Source organism: Phalacrocorax carbo, chromosome 22, assembly GCF_963921805.1.
Source record: "Phalacrocorax carbo chromosome 22, bPhaCar2.1, whole genome shotgun sequence".
Lineage (NCBI taxonomy): Eukaryota > Metazoa > Chordata > Aves > Suliformes > Phalacrocoracidae > Phalacrocorax > Phalacrocorax carbo.
Window position 1 is genome coordinate 8,236,144 of NC_087534.1, and position 21,392 is coordinate 8,257,535.

The following is a 21,392-nucleotide window of genomic DNA, read 5'->3' on the forward strand; positions in this document are numbered from 1 at the left end:
TGAGTTTGGATCTCTTATCTATTGAACATGATAATGCTTGAAAGGCAGTAACTGAGAGAGAATTGCCATTAAACCAGGGCACCGTTGTAGTTGATCCCATTGTAAACCGCTGGATTTTAGTAATCATCTTTTCTATGGAAGGCACGACATGTTGATTCTAGACAAACAAACGGCAAACACTGAAGAACCGATTTGCAAATCAAACTTGAAATTCTTGGACATGTTGAACCCTTCATGGCACCTGCTCATCTTGCATGTTTCCTCAGCCAGAAGTGTCGAGGCCTGTCGTTTCCTGACTGTACGTTTATGTGGTACTTTGGAAGGAGCAGGGAAGCCGAAGGAGCTTAATAGGCACTAGGAGCATTCCAGGTTCAGTCATTCTTTATCGTGGAACTGAATAGCATGCCAGGTCTGACACCAGCTACAGAAGAAATGTCACCGGTGAGTAGAGGTGTTTTGTAAGGATTTTTCACATATGAAGTATTTGTTTAATTCCAGATGATTTTTGCTCGGCATACCTCGATTTGAAAACAGTTGTGATCACGCAGAGTCATCAATGCTGTTTCACTTGAAAGATCTTAAACAGAGATAAGAGTATCTCTTTTAACCCTGGATTCTCCAGTCTGCATGAGCACATGGAGTTACTGGTAATACGAAGCGCAGCAGGACTTGTCGAATACGCTAGGGTGGCCTGTCGCTTGGCGTTGAGGCAGATGGCAAGGTGGTTAAAGGGAAAAAAACCGAGTGGATTGGCTTTTGCACTTGTGGAATTTGGAGATAACTGTAGGAATACACAAAAGCATCAGTCTCTTATCAGCGAGGCATATGAATTTAAAACACGACCTCAGAATGCATTTCTGTGGTTATAATCTGCCAAACTGCATTACATGCAGAAGAAAAAAAAAGGGAAGAAAGAATGAAGAGCAGACCAAAGGTTAGTGCCGCCCTCCTTGCTTCAAGTACAGCTTCACTTTTCTTCCTTAGCACCCGTGAGCCTGCAGTCTTGCGCATTATTTTTCCTGTTGAACTTTCTGCAGAGCTTGTAACAGTGTGGGGTACACAATTACTTCTCTCCTTCTTTTAAATCTTTACAGCAGTCTCTGAGAGGAAGTTGTATTTCCATTTTAAACTCAAGGAACGCATATCCGTTGCATCAGTACCTGTTTACATGACGTTATTCTGACGTTCCTTCAGACGTTTCAGTTTTGGTGTGCAGAAAACGCATACCCATCTTGAATTAAGAAGGGTGTAAGCATTAATTTTGGGGTAGGAAAGGAAATGTAATTCTGGAGAGTGATCAGCTGTCTTAGCAATGGATGGTCTCTTCCCTTCTTAAATTCCCTGCTGTGCTGCTTTACCTTCTGCAGGGAAAGGGAAGTGAAGCACTGCACAGGCTAAAAGTCCTGTGAGTACAAGTACTTCAAGTGCATAATTGAAGACAGTATCGTAATGGATGTGCTCGGGAGAACAGAATGCACATTGCACAGGCAGTAATTTGATGTTTCGTATGATCGCTTTTTAACCAGTTCCTGGATGCAGACTGCTTTCAGAAAGAATTCTGCGTGGCACGTTCCAGGGTGCCATATTGAACTCTAAGCAGTCAGGCTTTAAGAGTTAATACATTGAATCAGAGAGGTAGAGATTTAGTGGAACTCTTTGCTGGTACTCCCTATAGAGCAAACACAAAAAAGGATAAGAACACTTGTTTTAAGTTTCATGTCTGTTTTATCAAGACCAGAAATCTTGAACTCACTCGTCCATGTGCATTTTCAGTCAAAATCTATTGCAATTACAGATTTTTCTCATTGTTCTGGGTGAGCTCTTTCCTCCTTTTTGTTTTGCTCAGTGCTGGCAGTAGCAATACTGAAATCACAGGAGAGGAATTCTTCCTACTCTCAGTATCGTGCATCGTGGGATAGTAGCAGCTTGGAAGAACCATTGCAATGAGCTTTATTTTCATGCAGGTACTGAGGCCAGCATGCAACTTCTCTGCAAGAATTGGATATGTAGTTACGTTGAAATGCTACTGATGCCAACATCCAAACCATCTCGGTTAATATGATTTTCCCAGAGATTCTGGCTGAGGTCGGATGCTCAGCATGGGGCATTCGGCTTTGAACAGCAGGAAGAGCTTCCCAGCAGCTGAAGACAACCTCATAAGCTGTTGATGAGCAGCGTGACAAAACATACTGGTGTTGCTGTTGATTGAGTTATCGGTCATTGGCACCTCCACTTACCCAGTAAAAGCTAGAACTGAACATAAATGGTTCTTCCTGTAAGGCAGCAGGTCAAGCCTGTTAATATTTAATTTATCACTTTATTTCCCCCTTGAACAACCAGCAGTAGTAGCCATCCTTAGCGTATGAAATACGCGTTCCGATCTTCCCTATGTTGCCTGTTTTCTTTGTTCCTGCTGGTTCGCTGGCTGTTACTGTGCTCTCAGGTATTTAGGGTGCTTCCAGTTGAAGTAGCAGTGAATACGTTCTGTTTATTTTTTTCCCTTGAAGGTATCGGAAAAGAGGAGAGGTAGGAAAACCCTGTAGCTGAGGAAGTCTCAGCCTGCAGCCCATTATCAGCAGCTGTGAGGGCTCCTGCTTTTATTTAGAAGAAAAATTTCCTCTGGTCTGATTTTCTCTTCTGATAAAGTTCCTCTTGAAGAGCTTGTACTGATTGGGTGCTTCTTACCAGACCTTTGTTGCAGAGCTCTAATATGAGCTTGCTCCAAGTGGGAAGCATGCTGGAAGCGGCTGCTCAAAGGCTGGGATGCACTTCAGGCAGATTTTTTTGTTTCAGTGTGAAGGAATAAATTACTCAAAATTATATTGTTCAATGCAGAACAAACTTGTCATCAGGCAGGTTCTAGGTATTGTGCATCAAGTAAGAACAATCTTGTCAGATGTCGGTGAACCAGCTGAACCTCCTAGGCAGTTGCACACGTGTTTCCTTCCTGAGCTCAGCTAAATTGTCTGATCTCAGTGCTCCTGTCGGCAGGTCATTTGTACAGGAGAGGCTTTAACATCTTGTGATACACTAATTCACAGATAAATGTATGGATTAACTTTTGCATGTGATGCTTCAACAAGATTAGTTTTTCCTTTGGAAATGTAAGGAGTCTCTTTTGGGATTTTTTTTTTTTTTTGTTTGTTTGTTTTTTTGACAAAAAATAGGTTTTGGTCTCAGTCGGGTGTTACGCACAGACAACAGCTCTGCTCTCTTTAGAGGGGTGTACGTGTCCTGACTAACATCATGTCTGTGGTGGATTGCACTGAACTAAAGTAGTCCTAAGTTTTAGCCTGGAAACCAGTTTTTATCCTGCTGTGCTTGCTTGCAGCTTACCTTTCTGCTTCGTGCATCCTGCACATGGGTGAGCGAACCTGCTCCCTACCTGCGCGGCAGAGTGCAGCGTTAGTTCTCATGTATCAGCTTCTGAAAAGCTTCTGACCTTCCCCCAGGAATACTTCTGAAACGGTTGGAGCAAAAGAGCAGTGGCTTGGTATGCTGGGGTGTACAGATGATTTTGATACCAAGGAGCTACCTAGAAAAGTTAGCTTTAAGCTAACTGGGGGAATCTGCAGATAGGCAAGAGGCAGATTATTTAGCTGTGTTTTTAGAACCTCTTAAATAATTTCTAGTCTTGCTTATAGACATTATTTCCTTAAAGCAATGGGTAACCAGTTGCGTAAATTTGTTGGCAGAGCTGAAATGGTGTCCTTAAAAATGTTTTGTTATAAAAAAATTATATGGGTGGGGCAGTAGCCTTTTTCTCCTCCAAATAAGCTTTATTTTAAGTACTTGCATTAAAATCTAAGGGATTATAACCCACTTTGGTTGATATGTACAATTTCTAGAAATCTGTTTTCCAGTCATACGATCAGTACCCAGAGCTGGCTACCGGGAATTTTAGCGCCTTCAGGAAGAGGACTGGTTAACTGAAATGCAACTTACAAAACAGGGATCTTGGAGGAGTGACTTGGGGTGAGAGAAGAGAGTAGGTGGTTGGGGAGGACCAGGCCCTCAGTTGTACCAGTGCTGGATAGTACATAAAAGGCTGCTTCTAGTCTGACCCTTCTTCAGCGCTTTTCCAGTTTCAAAATGTAGCAGTTTACAAAAAACTACCTTGTCTCAGTGGAAACAGCTTGTGAAGTCGAGTCAGATTTCTTAAATGATACTTTATGGCCTCAGACCTGGAACAGTCAGTGGATTATTTTCCCAGTTAATGAAATTAACATTTAGTGCTTGCAGGTTGCCTTAAAACCAAAACCAAACCACCAAAACACCCCTACAAAAAACAGAAACACCAGGCAAGGAAAGCCAACGTGGCCGTGCCCGCAGCACCCTTCACTTCGGGTGTCTTTACCTTCTGTATCTGCAGAGGGTGGAGTGATTTGCGGCGGTGGCCCTGCAGGGAGGTGTATGTGGTCAGGTCTATGGAACGCCCTACTAAGGCAGTGGTTCAAGAACACGCAAACAGCTGATCACTTCTCAGTAAAAGCTGGTGATTGGCAAGGATGGCTATATCGGACATCAGGCTTCTGGACCCCTGCGTGCAAAGCTTGCTGTATGCCCCTCCGGGAGGAGTAAGAGAACAATGAATTCTTTTTGCTTGCTATTTTTGCAAGTGTGGCCATTTTTCAGGTAGCTGATAAAGCTCTTTGTGCTGCAGTTGGGGTTCTGTTACCACATCAGAAGTGTACTGCAGGCTGCTTCAGGATGGTCAAAGTTGGAGGGTCTTTGGTAAGGTCTTCTTGCCACTCTAGTGCTGGGAATCCAAAGAGCTTGTACAGTGCTAAAGATGAAGCCAGGAAGATGATAGCGAGGTGGCGTACCTTAAGATTACAGGTCATGTTCAGGAGTAGTATACTGGAGTAGTGTACATCATAACAGGGTCCTTCGCAGTGTAAGCGCTATCATACCTACTCCAGATTAGCAGTAAGCTCATAAGTAAGCACTGCCAGGCTTACTGCGTCATGCTTACTCCAGAAGAGCAGCCACCTTTGGGCACCTTCTGTTTCCCAACAGTTCTGGATTCAGTGTAAAATTTTTGGTGGACAACTTTAAAGACGACTCTTAATCATAAGCATTTCTCTCAAACACTTGTTTTTCTGCCCCACCCGTATTCTTTCAGATACTATTTAGGCTTTACTACAAAAATCCTACTAATTAATCGCTGGTCAGTCTTTATGCCATACGTTTTGTGTCAGATTTCTGTAGTTTTGATTTTTTTTAATTGCTGTACCTTTACATCCAAGAAAGCAGTCTGTAGGCTTTTTGGCAGCGTTGCAGAGCTGAACGGGTAGGTCAGAGGAAAAATAAGCTTCATGTTGAAGAGGGAATCCTCAGCAGTGTTTCAATTTGCTATCAAAATTTCTCAGCTACTCGTTCAGATTCAAAGCAGTATTTGACCACCGGTGCTGTTACCCCTTGTTAAAATGAAGTATCTCATGGCTTGCAGTTCTTGCTCTCATAATGTACAAACCAACTGATACTAGTAGACATGTTGAATTTTATGTTCTTGAGAAATGAGGATGCTTAAAGCCTTCACTGTTGTATTTGTAGCTTCTCTTCTCTTCCTTTACTGTCCCTTCATGGATGGGCTGTACAGCTCTGCTTGTCGGTCTGGGCAGAGAGAGAGGGAAGAAGAGCGTTACCTGCAGTATCTTGGGTCTGTATAGCCAGTGAGCTACAGGTGCAAAGGTCAGTTGAGGTTTTTTTGAAAGGACCTTGCTATTTTTCAAATGAGTGTTTGATGTGGTGTGTAAAGGTCAAAATAACACAGGATTCTTTTCTTTTAATTTCTTTGATATTATTACCGTCTCTACATGAAGAATGAGATCTTCAGTGACTATCAGGATTTCGAGATAACACGTGCTGAACAGGAATGTAGACGTGCACTTATTAGCTGATTTTGCATTTAATTTGCCCATTTTATGCAAATAAACATTCATTGTTCCTCATCTCTGCAAAGCATTAAACATACATTCTCTTTAATGTTCCTTGTAAACATTAAATATCTCACAAGATGTTTCCTCCTGTGTAATTTCTCTAACAGTGGTCCACAGAAAATAAATGTGTTTTTTCTCCCCTTCCATTTGTTGCTTGACTGACTCTTGGCTGTGCAGGCTTTAGCCTTTTCTCTCATGTCAAATAGACATCTTAAACTGCGTGCCTCACAAGTGTGTGCACAGCGGTGTGCGGCGTAGCATGCGAGAGCTAAAGGTCAGAAATGAAATCTGTTGCGCAGGGCTGAAGTGGGGTACATGCAGTGAGGACTGCACCTCCCATGCTGCAGGAGGCTGCTGGCTTGTGAGAGGCCGTTCCACAAATGTAGGTCATCTTCTCTTTCATTGGAAATAGCTTAAAAAATCCTTTTAGCAACTGAGTTGAGATTTAAAATAGAAGCAGCTAAAGAATGTCAAATGTCTGGCTGTACCAGTAGAAGTTGCTGAAATGAGATATAAACGTGCAAGTATTGAGTAGCATAAAGTTATTTTTCTAGTATATTATAAGATCTGTGCAGCGCAGGAATGGCAGCATGTTTATACACAGGGAAGAAAACCAGTGCAGTTGTCCAGCTCTTAGTTGTTGCAGTTAGCTCCAGCACTCCCTCAACCAAGAAGTACTAATAATGGATTTTTAAATTAAATTTGAATTTAAGAAATAAATCAACAATCAGTGGTTTTCTGTTACAGCACAAGGTTTAGAGGCTAGCATGGAGGGCTTAGAGTCCAAGTCCATGGTGGGAGTTGCCATCCTTCTCAGAGGCAATGCTTATTGCTTTAACTTGACTCATTTTCACTTACTTGAAATTTTTACATTAATTCAGTGTTTTCTGTCCTCTAATTATATAAAAGTATGGATTTGCTTTGGGATTGAGGTATGATAACCTAGCTTTCCATGAAAACTTTTTCTGCGAGGTAGAGATTTTTGGCAGACTGAGGAAAATTACTTAATTTTTTGGTAGGTTTGTCTTGTTTGAGCTGGCAGGTGGGACTGAAAGCATGTGCCTGCAAATGTGATCTTCTGAGCATAAGGATTTTCTACTGAGTAAGGCTTCTTTCAGTGCTGTTTGTACAAGAGGGAAGAGGTGAATTAGCTAGGAAAGTTTTCTGTTCAGTACTTCTGTGGGACAACTAACCCTTAAAAAAACAGGGGAAAAGGGAAAGATGCCCGTAAGACCAGTATAACCAGTCATCGCCTTCATTAATGGAGCTAAGAGACCGTCTGAAGGTCTCTAAACAGTGAAGGATGTGGTTTGTCTCAGAGGTGCGTAACTTGTCCAAGCTGGCTGGAACGAATGTTTTGCATTGGAGCGCACACGGGCCCTTCTGAAGAAAACCGAGCTCGCTGGTTTCTCACCAGCAGCAGGAACCTCCTCCCGTTGCGTTAGGAGGCGGCAGTAATCCTTAACGGTACACACAGCGAGAATCGTGCCCACCCTTCTGGCTCCCTGTCCGCAGGCTCGGCCCCGTGGTGTGGGAGCCTCCCGGGGGAGGGCAGTGTCGGCTACCCTGGGGGTCCTACCCCTCCTGCTGTGGCGCTTTCCCCCGCCTCCTGCACTTCTGTCTGGCACGAGGTGGACTTTGAGTAACTCCCAAACTTTCAATTTCTGAATAACCCCCCCCCAATCAGCCAAGGTATAACGATGGTTAATTCAAGCCTGAGCCAGGTCTGTTTACTTTGCATTTTGATGTTGTCAATGGAAGGGAACACTCTGAAAGCGGCATGCATTGAACCATGCAGCGCGTAGGGTGTTTAAGAATCCCTGTCTATTAAAATACAGGCACAGTGGTAGTTTCAAAGGTGAGTAAATCTGTACACCATGAATATTTCTGGAATGTCACGTTGTTCATCTCTTAAACCACCTATTTCCTTCCAAAGAGATGGCAGTGAGCAGCACTGCTTACTGATCTCATACACCCAGCTGTTATCTTACAGGAATAGACTTGTTTCTCCCTCCTTCTGTGCCTTTGCATTCTAGTTTTCGAGGCGCACGTCACAAATGTGCACATCAACCATGGGAATAAAACCTCTACAGCTGATAGATTCCTACCACCATACGTGTGTCTTGATGAACCAGTATTAAGTGATACAGCTCGGAGAACTGCACATTTTCTGTATCCAGCATTCCAGGAGAAGAAGATAGTGTGCCTAAAAAGGTGTAAAGCAGAGAGGCTTAGTAAAGATGGTAAAAGAACCATATTGTCCTGATATCCAGTGCTTAGTACAACACATCAATTCTGGATTATTCCATGTAATCGTACAAGTCTTTCCTTCCCTCTGCTCAGGCTGGGGAGGTTCATCAAGACTTGATGTAGTCAGAGACCCGTTTGAAGAATTTTCAACAGCCAAGTATTGGAGTTTTTAGTAAGTTTAGGAAATTGTTTTGTTTTGTGTTTTAACTTTTTACTCTATTTTCTCATCCAAAACTCTTCATTTGACCAGCAGCGGAGTGAGAAGGAAGTCCTTCCAAACAGCGATTCCTGTCCTCCCATATCGATCAGGATCTAATAATGCAGTTTTACAGATGTGTGGGTTTGTCAGTGCGATAAGTAGTCCTTTCAGTGCAGGTATATCTCCTGCTGTGCTGCGGTATGCATTGGGGAGCTCATCGAAGGCACCACTAATACTTCCATTTTCTGGTTTGGGTTTAGCGCAGGTTTTCTGTAGAGCTGCCAATGACAGCTGTGGGAGGGCTGGAATGCGGCTCTTCGTGCCCATCCCTGGAACTGTGGTCCCAAGCAGATGCTGTAGGAGACTGGCTTGTACAACCTATTTCTTCTCACTAAGTGTAAAGGACTAAGCGTGGTGGATCCCATCAATAACCACGTGGCTTCCTGAACGGGCAGTACTTCTGTTAGTCTGGTTTTATGAACTAGGAACATGTTGGTTACATCTCCTTGATGTTGCATGTGGCCGTGTTTTTGTGTTAGGCAGGCAGGCAGGCATTCCTTGCCAGAAAGACTAGTTAGGTCAGGGCTGCCATGAAGAAGTTGGCAGGCATTGAGCAGGAGGGCCAAGACAGTGAAGTGGGTGAAGTGATTTTGGGTGTCTGGCCTGAAGTGCAGGAAGGCAGTGATGGACAGTCCCCCAGCAGAGAAGTTCTTTCTTTGTAGGTTTTCCTCTGACTTAAAATCATCTGGCAGTAATGCCCGTGCACAAGGCTGGAAAAACAAGCAGTGGGGTGGGGTGCGAATCCAGCAGATGGTGGCTGCTGTTTCTGCCAGCTGAGGGTGGGGAGTAAAGCCAGGGACACAGGTCTGTGTGGGTGAGTGGGGGATTCCACCCAAAGACCAGAAGGTCTTCAAGACGCGGCATCTCCTGCGCACTAGAGGATCTTGTTGAAAGTCTGTTCTCTCTAGCTCTGGGCTATGGAATCACCCTGTGGTCAGCACACAGGAGGGCCTTGCTGTTTGACTTGAATCTCCCTATAATGTAGCTGAAGAACGTTTGGACTGTGCTCATGGAATGAGTCATCTTGCTTTCCCAGCAGTGTGCCCATCACAAGAATAGTAGACGTTATTAGAGCATTTCTACTTCTGAGACGTGTAAGTCAGGCAAGTAAAGTCATCTCAGATTTTTGAAGCAAAAATGCATGTGAAGCCTCTGAAAATCCTGAGTCACAGTAAAAATTTCCTAAGGAATTTTTCATGGGCAGTTGAAGGACCACACGCAGTAATGCCAAAGTTGCATTAAAAGAAATCTGAGGTAGTTAGATGACGTAGTCTCAATCTTCTGTGTTCGTAGGTCTTAGATTTGTCTAAATGTGATGACTGGGGACAAAGTAGCAGCAGTATTTGGGTAGGGAGGAGAAAGCCTGACAAAGTTGTTCAGTGTTTATTAAGAGAGTAACATCTGTGATTTTTTTTTTTTTTTTTTTTAAGGGAATACGTCTAGCAGACTGTATATTTCCATTTTAATCTCTGCCGTTCGATTAGACTCTCTAGGAGGAGGGTACCCTTTCCGAGTAAGGGTACAGGGTAAACTGCTTTACAAGGGTATGGTAAAAATCATGAAAGCAATGGAACAGCTTTTCCTGGTGTGAAATCCGAACTTTCAAAAGTAACAAGTTGCTTGTAGGCTTGCTAACCAGCAGAGGAGTAGCAGGTAACAACACTGAATTATGTCTATGCTGTCTTCTGTAGATGTGTATGTTTCAGGTTGAGGTCCTAGGGATGGAGAGCAGCCCTGCGGAGGACTCAGGGTACTGATGGACAAAAGGCTGGACACGAGCCGGCAACGTGCGCTGGCAGCCCAGACCCCCAGCCGTGCCCGGGGCTGCATCCCCAGCAGCGCGGGCAGCAGGGCGAGGGAGGGGGTCCTGCCCCCCTGCCCCGCTCTGTGAGACCCCCCCGCAGCGCCGCCTCCAGCTCGGGGCTCCTCAGCACGGGACAGACACGGGGCTGTTGGAGCGGGGCCAGAGGGGGCACAGAAATGCTCCGAGGGCTGGAGCCCCCCTGCTGCGAGGCCGGGCTGGGGGAGCTGGGGTTGTGCAGCTGGGGAAGGGGAGGCTGCGGGGAGACCTTATTGTGGCCTCTCAGCGCTTAAAGGGGGACTATAAGAAAGATGGGGACAGACTTTTTAGCAGGGCCTGTTGTGATAGGACATGGGGTGATGGTTTTAAACTAAAGGAGGGGAGATTCAGACTAGATACAAGGAAGAAATTGTTTACATTGAGGGTGGTGAAACCCTGGCCCAGGTTGCCCAGAGCGGTGGTCGATGCCCCATCCCTGGAAATATTCAAGGTCAGGTTGGACGGGGCTCTGAGCAACCTGGTCTAGTTGAAGCTGTCCCTGCTCACTGCAGGGGGGGTTGGACTGGATGGCCTTGAAAGGTCCCTTCCAACCCAAACCATTCCATGATTCTATGAAGTTTGAAATGCAAAGTAGTTGTGTGTTTCACATCTCTTTAACCATCATGTATTTCCAGTAGTGAGTAAATCAATGCAGGGTGGCCCACAAGGATATTTCATGTAGCTTTGTTTCTATATCAAAATGTGTATCTTTCATGTAGTGAGCTGGATCTGGCGATAGAGACTGAGCTTTGCTCTTGATGTAACAGGAATACGGGCACTATGTAATCCGCATTGATTATCTGTTGGCAGTTGCTGCGTTGGCAGGTGAAAGTTGGATGATGATGCCTGAATTTATGAATCCCCTGTGCATTGAGGGACTGCAGCATATAAATATGTAAGAGGACCTCCAGGAGGAAACGTGGGACTGGCAAAGCCACACTGATCTCGAGCAAAGCCACAGTTCTTTTTGAATGCACAGAGCCTTTGCGTGCGTGTGCAGCAACCTCTGCTCTGTTCCAAACTGAGACCACAAAATCTTTGGTGAGAAAAAAAACCACAATCGGACTTTAATACCAGCACACTGGGAATGATTGCAGTTACTTACAGAGATAGGATTGCTTGATGGAAATTGAGATGTAATATGCAGTTGTGTGTTATATGCCTGGTTCAGTCCTGTCATTATAACAATTCAGCCAGTGCAGGTGTGTTACTGCTGCCTGAAAGATGATGTCTGATGGCAGAATGAAAGGAGAGGCAGAAGCCTATGGCTGTATAACATCGGTTTTTGTTCCAATTAGTTGTCTAAATAAGATATTTTAGAAATGGTAGTTCATTGAACAGCAATCAGAAATTAGGCTCCAAAAAAGTTAAAACTCGTATTTTTATTTGATACCTTCAGTATGCCAGTGCCTGGTCCCTTTTATTTACTGATGATGTTTTAGCTTCCATTCTCATCTCATCTCTCATAATACCTGAAGAATACTCATGATGTCACATGAATTGAGCTGGCTGGTAAGTTACCTGTCTTTATACCTCTGGAGAAGTTTGATTGCAGGCTTTTCTGAAAATATTTTATTCCTAGCACTTCATTTATGCCCCATGTGGTGTTACAGCCTCTGCGGGCGCACCAGTATACTAAAATTGTGTCACAGGGCCAAGTGAATTGGATCCTGATGTGCTTTTTAAATTTATAAAAAAACCTTGCAGAATAAATGTTTGCCGGTGGGTGAGTCCCAGGCCGCAGCAGCACTGCGTGCCACGGCCTGCCGGCGCGAGCTGCCCCTCGCCGTCAGGCTGATGGTGCACCTCCCAAGAGACCCTTGCGGGACAGTAACCGGGGGAAGGGATTGCTAGGGCAGAAGTGTTGATCACATCATGGTTTCTTGTGCTGCGTACCGTGTTCTTAAATTGTTAGAATAATGCCTGGTACGATCAAGCTATACCTCACTACTTAAGTCAAGCTTTGTTTGAGCCCAGTGCTTTTAAAATTGGAATGGTTCAGGTGAACCTTTGTTTTGAAATATTCAGAATTGTTTCTTACAGTTGCGTGCACGAATCTCAGTTGTATCCTCATTTCAGAAATTCTAGCATTCCAGCAGATGGCTCTTCAGCCGCTCTTTTGGAACCCGCACTGGGGAGAGAGTTCAAAAGAGAGAGGGAAATGGGACAGAAGGCTGTAGGAGACTCTAGTTTCTTTTCAATATTTGTTGTTGTATTTTTTCAATATGTTTTCCTTTTCTAGGCTACCTGGACTTAGGCTCTGTCCCTTTCAGCCTCTTGTGGTTCATTGTGCGCTCCCATCAGCTCTGTCCGAAGGCTTGACTCATGTTTACCTTACAGTTTAGAGCTGCTTCTCTTTGCAAACACTAAAAAAACCAAACACAACAACAAAACAAAAAACCCTGACTGATATTTCACTTTTTTCCTGAGTTTCTGTACTTCTAAACTGAAGTGTTTAGGAAGCTGGGTCTGAATTAGCTTTTAGTGCAGGTGAAATAGGAAGTAGTTGTGCGACTGCCCGTTATATTTGCCTGGAAACACCTTCTTGGGTGTCACCTGCGTCGTCTCAGCACCTTCTGAGACACCCGCTGCTCTGCAAGGCTCACGGAATATTTGTGAGACTTCGTAATGCCGCGCAAAAAGAAGGGCAGAGCAGGATGCAAATCAGTTCTACTCTCAGAAAAGGAGTTTGCTGCCTGCTTTTTTAGCACATGATTTGGGCTGAGAGAAGGAGAATTGGAAGGGATAGTTCTGGTTTCATTGAAAATCTCATGAAGAGCTGTGCAGCACTGTCTTCTGGGTAAAGGGCAGCCCTTTGGGAGCTGAAGATTGGTAAGACACTGGTGCAGCTTTTCTTTGGCCTTGGCTCCCCTTGCAATGTTAAAGGTTTTGCTTTTCTAGGTTGTTTCTTCTGATGCTTTGCCAGTATTACAGATGGGAGGTATTAATTAGCATGTTCTTAACAGCAGCAACAAGCAAAAACCCACACCACCACCCCCAACACACAGAAGTTTGAGAAGATGGTATTTATTCACTAAAGCTTCTGATGTGGATGTGCTAGGGAGCTGGGGCAGGACCTCTGCGGGACCACTGAGGTCCCACAGAGCACGGGCTGTGCTGGGTTATCGTGTGTCAGGCCTGATAGAGAGCTATGTCAGGGCGTTTGCGAAGGTGTCTGAGCTGTTTGCAGAGTGGAGGTGACTCTGAAAGCAGCATGGTTATAGTTACCTTGTGCTTGACTGCAGAAGCCCGGACCTAAGGTGGCTTGGCCTCTGCCTGCAGCTTCTGCTTCGTTCACAAACATGTCAGGCCCTGCATACATATGTCCTTTCCAGTTTCTCTCAAGAGCCTGGTGAGAGGGAAGTTCCTGATCTTGCCAAAACCCAAACAAACAAACAAAAAGTGTAGCTTCGCTTGCAGCTTCTCAGCTCTTGATACGGTTCGCTGCAGAGGTCTGTGCTGTCTCTTTGTCCTTCCTCTTAGTGTGTGACCTGCTCCTCTCTGGGCTAGTGCTCTTTCCCCTTTTTATGATGACTTCCCAGAACTTGGTCTTCCAGCCTTCTACCCACGTTGTGTTTATGATAAGTAAAATCTTATCGGTACTCTGGTTACCTTTGGTGGGTTTTTGTCTGTGGATAGTTGCAGAACCTCCTGACATCACTTAGAGCCTTGGTTAATGCCTGAGATCTGGCAGCAGTAGGTAATATTTAAGGTGATGCTGCTTCACTGACTCTAAATACCTTCCTCTTCTGTTGGGGTCTTCCCACCTCTCAGTGCTGTTATCCTAGCATTGCAGAGGGCCAGCTCTGAAGAATTTCCATCTTCCAGAACAGTACAAGAGGTAGGAGAAAGGATGAAATCAAGCCTTTATTGGCTCTGAGGTTTTGGTCTATTGTCCGAGTCCTAGGAATGGTAATCTGCTTGTTGATGCAAATTGCGCATCTTGCGACCCAAGAATTTAGTTAGGTCCAGAGTTCAGCTTGGCTTCAGTGAGCTTTAGAGCTTTGTACCTATGCACTGCTGGCAGAAACCCATCAACCATTTCTTGGAAGAGTTAATTTGCTGGTCAGATCCATTGGAGGTGAGCACTTTTCTTCTAGATCCCTTGACCTCTGGTCTCTGGCCTGTGCTGGATCATCAGCCTGGCTTTACGTATGTGTCTTAATCTCTTTAGGATTCGAGACATGAAGATTTCTTCAGTTTCATCCCTTTTTTAGGGAAATAGCATGTTGTGGTCACAGCTGTCGGGTAGCTTGTGAATCTTAAAATCTGTAGTTTCTCCAAAACTGGTGGCTGTTCTGTATTTGCTGCTTTTGGCCATTAGGCCTAGAAGGTGCTCTCGGGAGTGCGGTAGCGTGCTGCCTCCCGGGATGGTGCCTTGCTGGTGATACCTTGATGGGTAGCATTGCTTTGACTCGTGTAGGCAACCAGGAATCTTGCAGCCTGGTTGTTTGTCATTCATGTGAGTACATCGGACTCATCAGGATTTTAAATCCTTGCCTGTTCCTAGTCTTTTTTTAAGACAAATCCACTAAGTAGATGCCAGTTAATGTCACCGCTGCACAACTTCATGAAATGCCTGTGTAGATGATGGGGAAGTCACTGTTGCATTTTATTTCATCTGCAGGATATCCAGGTTGATCCATCTTTGAACAGTTTCTCTCTCCTTAATGGGCAGTTTGGAAAAAATGATGATCTGTTCCAGAGTAGTTGGGATTTTCTTTTTACTCTTCATGCTTAAAAGAAGCATCTGGTAGGAGAAACAGAGTTAAAAAGAAGAAAGCCTTGCCACTAAAGCTGAGGAACTGGACCAAGCCTCAGACAAACTGGTATTCAAGAGTAAACCATAAAAATAGCCTAAATCAGCTCTGGCAGTATGTCACATTTCTTTTAGCGAGCTGAAGCAGTAACTCTGGTAACTGTCGCCTGCCTTCTTGCTTCCAGATTTAGTCCTAAGTTTTAGTTTATAGACAGTTGTACAGAGGCAAAGACACTTGATGGCATGTGAAACAGGTGACTTGCTTCATTTGACTTACCTTTGCCTTTATGCGCCCGGAGAGGCTGGAGGATAATGTAACGCCTCCAGTCTAATTGCAGTTTCTTTATGTGACAGTTGATCGGCTATTTACATGTTAACGTTACTAACCAGCTGTCGCAATGGAATTCTTCACGACATTAATGAAGAGCGCAGCAGAGCCTTTCCTATGATTGTTAAGTCTGGTTTACCCCCCTTATTTGTAATAGAGATCTTGTTTGCTGCTTCTGTATCTGCTAAATACCAGTCTCCTCTTTTCCCTGGCATAGGGTTAGAGGACGTGTGCTCTGTTATAACAGTGTTCTTGTGTTTGAAATGTAATTATTTCTACTTTCATCTGTTTTTAGATGATGACGGATAGACACTGTGATGGGCACTAAATCACAGACTGGCAATGTGAACTCTGATGGCAGGTACTTGTATCCAGTCTGGGTGGTGTGACGTATCTGGGGAAGGCCTAGGTGCTGCATGTCTCTTGGCCGTGCTTTTCTCTCTTCTCAATTTATTAATTTCAGCATTGATAGAAATGTTTGTCTTTATTTATAGCATATCCAAGAGCTGTGCTGCAACAGAGAAGGTAAGTTCAGGGGACGGGGCGGGGAGTGGGTTGACAGCCAAGACCTCAATAGCGAATCCATTCTGGTTTTAGTTATATAATCCGTAAAGTTTTATGGGCAGATGTTGGGTTGATAGACGGCTGCTGAAACCGTAACAAAATGTCAAGAAACAGGGCATGGTTTTGGCATTGGGGAGGAAAAGAGACCAATTTAAGAATTAGATTTTTAACCCTTCCTGTGGTTTTTTTTTCTTGTTTTTTTTTTGTCCTTTGAGATACAGACTCCAGCACAAAGTCACCGGTCTGGTTGTGAGGCACTTTCTCTGTTCATGATTGAGAATTAGTGTCTGTGTGGTGCTTGTTGCTAGAAGCCATGGAGCTCCTAGTGCTCATTTATTTCTCCGCTACGAGTTCAGCTGCTCTCTGCTCTGTGATGGGGGACTGCTGGTTGCCCTTAGCTGTGCTTTAAAGACAAAATTTCCTGTTTTCGGCCAAGTTTAGGTCACGTTTGTTGTGAAACCTAATGAAAGCATTGGCTAATGTATATCTTGATTCTCTGATTTGGGTTATAAAGGACTTGCCTGTGAATCTTTTTTTGACAGATAATGAAGTCTCTGGATTTCTGCCTTAGGTAACCAAGCAAATAGTAGAACCATGTGTAGACAACAAGGTTTTATTATTCATGGGGAAAAATGTAGTATAAGAACTTGAAATCTAGATCACCTTTAGTTAAAATAAGTAAGTAACAAAATTGAAGGAGGTACAGTACCTTAATGCCACAACTTCAAAGAACGATGTAGAAATTCTTGCGTGAATCTTGTTTAAATTCTCATTAAAACTATGCATAAAATCTGTACTTTTGCAGTAAATGTAAAACGTACCACGTGTTAGCTGTCTTCTAGAGGAGCCCCGGCATCTGCCTCTCATGGCAAGTGATCTGAGCAGTGACTTACCTGCATTAGCAGTTCCAGGTGGGTGTGTTACATATTTGCAGTCTTCTCTCTTGTTCTATACAGTGTACTAGAAACTGCATGTGCCTTGTATAATTTGTTTCCTACCCAGTCCTCTTGTAATGTCCAGTTTTCTTAATAAACATCTTTTGAAGTCATTGCTTTGTGGCTGTTTTCCAAGGGCCTGAGTGTTCTTGTGTTGCTTGTGCTCAGTGACGTAGTCTCTTTGGATCACGCAGGGAAGAGAAGAGAAACTCCTAATCGCTTCCTTTGGGTGGGAACTTTGTCTTGAGTATTTTCGTGGTGCATCCTGATGCTTCAGATCAGACGGAAAACCGTTTTAAGCAAACCTGATGAAACTTGTCGTGAAGCAAAATTATTTCTGAATGTTTGTTTGGAAAAGGATGATGAAACAAATCCGAAGTTGTGATCTTGTGATTTTATTCCTGTGAAGTGCCAAGTCCTGTGGGAAATTTCAGCCACACGAAGTTATGAGTTACCTTGCATTTACGAGAATACCAAGGGTTTGGCTTCATCCGGGCTTGTAAGTGTTTGTTTGAAAGGCGGACTGAGAACAGAGCAGAATGCACCCAGTGGTCCTCAACGTGCAGTGCCTCGCTGTGTCTGCAGCATTCCTCCATTTGATTGTGTGCAGGTAGTGGGAGGAAGGTGGCCTGTGTGCCTGCATAGGTGTGTGTTCAAGGGGCGAGAATTTGTGTGTGTGCGTGTGTGTATTTACTTTAAAATCCCTTCTCCTATAGAAGTATTCTGGCATGTCATGCAGTGCAGTTTGGCTTTGTTTTTCATTTCAGCTCTGCAGACATTACCAGAATCACTCAGAAAGATGCTCTTTTTTTCCCATGCTTAATCTTTTTTACGTGCAGTGCTGTACTAGTCTTGCTGAGCAGCAGGAATGAGCAGTTCCTAACAACAGCTACTACAGAAGTGTAAGTTCAGGAGCCGGCATGAGATTATTTTGGACACTTGGCCAAGAAAAAAGGATTCAAGTTAATCTTATAACAAACATGTTTGGTAAATTTAAAAAAAAAAATCCAAAAGTTTTGAAGTTTGACTGGGTTCTAACCTCCATCAATCAAAGAAACCTTCTCGAACACCTCTTTGGCACATTGCGGCGTTGGTGCTGTGTGTGCAGTGCTCTGAAAGCAGCCTCATCACTGCTGTGGTATGCTGGCAGGCAGTTCGCTCCCTGGGAAGAGGATGGTGTGATGTTGCATTCAGTCAAAATTCAGTGGATGTCTCCTATTACAGAAAAATTTTAGGTTAAATCTTGTAGGTTTGCCATGCTGTGAATAACCAAGCATATTGCTTTCATGGGGCAAGAGGGGAGATGCTTTCTCAGCCAGGACTGGCCTGGAGGAATCATTAGCTGCTTGTGGATGAGGAGACATCCACTGCCCTTTGAATCCACCAGAATATGAATAAACATACTTTATGTTTGTGTGTTTGTGTGAATTCCTGGTCGTTGTAAAGGGACCCGTGAACTGGAAATAAATCTCGTGTGTAAGTTGTATTCTGGGTGAGGGAGAGGGCTGAGAGGATACGGTCAATGGGCAAATCCTCTGGTTATTCTCTTGGTTGAGTAACAGCAGTGGTGTTGCTCTCATGCAGTAACTACAGACTGCAGCTGGGAACAGTTCTTGTCATTGTGGACCTTGGGCTGATGGTGTTACTTCATTTTCTGCTACGTTTTGAGGAATGAAATGGTGAAGCGAGTAGTTAAATGAGGCGTTACGCTGTGAGAATGAGGATCGCTGAGACGCTGCAAGAACATCGCCCTCTTCAGAGCTTTGTTCCTCACACTCTGTGAATGTGAGATTTACTGGTTCACACTGCACCGCTGACACTGAAGGTACATGTTTAAACGTGTTAGGCAGTTTTGCCTTGCTTTCCTTCAGCTTAGTATGTGCGTCGCTGGGTAAGCCTAGCTCATCCTGTGTAAGCGTGGCCAGGCTGTGATCCTCCCTACACGCTCTGGGACATTCCAGTGAACCCAAGCCCCTCTGAAGTGGTGTAAGCCATACACCGAAAGAACTTTTATCAGGAAAATGACATGGTATAGTTAAAGGGCTTTAAGGTAGGAATTAATCCTTTCTGGAAACTTCTTGCTCCCAGTGTGCAGACGGCTCCTACAGTGGTAACAGCCAGTCGTATTGGAGTAAAAATTGGTTAGACTTCCTATAGGGGAGGTACATATGGTACAACCACCCCCAGCCCTTTATTTGGTACTCTCCAGGCTTTACAGCGTATAGTCTCAGTATTCCTCCATGCCAGGAATTCAGCTCTATTGGTCATAGCCAAACTTCTTCATCTTGTGCAGCTCTTATATTTTAAAATAAGTGACACATTTAGGTCTCCTATTTTTAGGAGACTCTTTACGAGACTTTTTATATCCACCTGCTGGCTTTCAAACTAAGTCACTGTGGTTTTTTTCCATATTTTGACTTACACCTTTGCCTATCTGAAATGCTCGTAGGGGAGGGCAGATGCATTAGAGATGCGCTTAAAAAAACACAGGCTCATCGATCCATTTCCAGAAACACTCGCTGACATTGCAAAGGTCGAATCAGACCTTTATAAATTTTAACTGAGAAAAATACACAAAGGCCAATATTTGAATTTTCTTTTCAGAAGGAAAGTTGAAAACTTTGACAATACACTAAACTGTAAAGAATAGCGTGGAAATCTCATTACTGTAAGCTGATGGGGTGCAAGCAGCCTGCTCTGCTGGGGTTTGTGATGGGGACTGTGCTGAGAGGGCCGGGGCAGCGGTGGGCAGCGCTGACCTGCCTCTTGCACCAGTGTAACTCCAGAAATGACTGTTCTCATTCAAACTAGCAGCAACCTTGATGATAACTTCTGAGATGTTGTGTTCCTGGGCCTGTTGTTCATTTAGGAGGGGCTTTGTAATGGAATTGGACAACTCTTCAGTATAAATTTGTTACTTAATGCTTTCTCCTAGCCTGTGCTGCTTTCCACTCCGCTGATCAGACTCTGCATGAGGCAGTGCTGCCAGCAGCCCGGCCCAGTGAGAGGGGTTAATGCTGCCGTGATTGAGTTTCTTTATGTTTTGTTTCTTTTTATCTAGGTTTTTTTTGTTTTTCGATGGTTGTTGGACTGCTGTGGCCTCATGGCACAAAGTTAAATACCAGTCACCCCAGGGGACAGCTCAGGGGGAACCTGAACTGCCTGGAACTGATGTAAAAGGTTAAACTAAAAGAAAGTAGGTGATAATGATAGTTGATTACACTGTCAAGAGGAAAACGATCAGTTTTCTTATCTTTTTTTGATAAGTTATCAAAAAAGAGTTTAGCTGCAGCTGCCACAACCCCCGCTGCCTGTCTCTGAGGGACTGTGTGTGTCTGAAGATCACAGAATGCCCTGAGCTGGAAGGGACCCATGAGGACCATCGAGCCCAGCTCCCGTCCCTGCTCAGGACACCCCAAATTCACACCGTGTCTCTGAGGGCCGTGTCCAAGTGCTTCTGGAACATCGCCAGGCTGGTGCCGTGATGCCTCCCTGGGGAGCCTGTTCCAGGGCTCCACCACCCTCTGGGGGAAGAGCCTTTCCCTAATGCCCAGCCTAACCCTCCCCTGGCACATCTCCCTGCCGTTCCCTCGGGCCTGGCGTTGGGCACCAGAGAGCAGAGATGCTGAATTAGAGCTGTGAGAGGGCTGGTGGATGCCCAGAGATCAGCAGGATTGGGCCCCAGGACCCGGTTGGGGGGGGTGGATGTAGCACAGATGCTCCGGTGCTGCCTTTCCTGGAGGAGAAGGCTTTCTGACTTTTAGAGCTCACCTTGTGCATTTTTTCAAGTAAACACTTAAAAGAGCAGCCAAGCTGAGGCAGCCTCGGTCACGTCCGTTGATGCAGAGTGGAAACTGGGTCCTTGTCTGCTTTCCAGGCTTTGGCCTGAGCTGCTGTCCTGCGAAGCCTGTACCACCTGCTGCAGGGTCTCTCTGTGTGACAGAGGGATCCTGGAGAGTTGCTTGGGTCCTGCTGCACTGATGCCCTTGTTACCAGCACCCATGAAGAGCGCAGTGTCTCTGAGCGTCCGCACAGGGCTGCGGGGCAGAGCTGTGGGTGCTTCAGTGACCAGGAAGGCGCTGCGTTAGTAAGAATCCTGCTGGGGCTGTCACGGTTGCATGAAAAATAATTGGGAACAGAAATTCTTTTCCATGCTGGGGACAGCAGAGCTTGGCTGTCTCTTCCAAGGTACGTTTTTTTTGAGGTACCTGAGCTGGTGTGTTTCAGATCCAGTATCGGCCTGTCCTGTCTCCTGATGTGCAGCATCGCCAGCTGCGTGGCAGAGGAAGTACAGCTTTAATACTGCAACAAAGGCACGTGCCCTGGCCTGAGCAATATACTTTAAGCCCTTTGCAAAACCATGGCAATCTTTAATTGCCTGCTGGCCTGCAGAAAAATGTGCTATGAACACTTAAGCACACAGCACCTCTAAATCTCTGTAAATCTCTTCTTGATCTTGTGGTCTTCTACCAGAAGTCAGATACACCTGTTATTCTGAAACATCAGAGCCTGGTT

The 21,392-nt window shown here is 44.7% G+C and overlaps 1 long non-coding RNA gene across 1 annotated transcript; it reads left to right on the forward strand.

Annotated features, from left to right (window-relative positions):
- Positions 1-450: 450 nt before the first annotated feature.
- On the forward strand, positions 451-16,990 carry LOC135316784 (uncharacterized). The gene is made up of 2 exons (XR_010376030.1): positions 451-15,903; positions 16,158-16,990. It is a non-coding gene; the product is annotated as an uncharacterized LOC135316784 (long non-coding RNA).
- Positions 16,991-21,392: the final 4,402 nt, after the last annotated feature.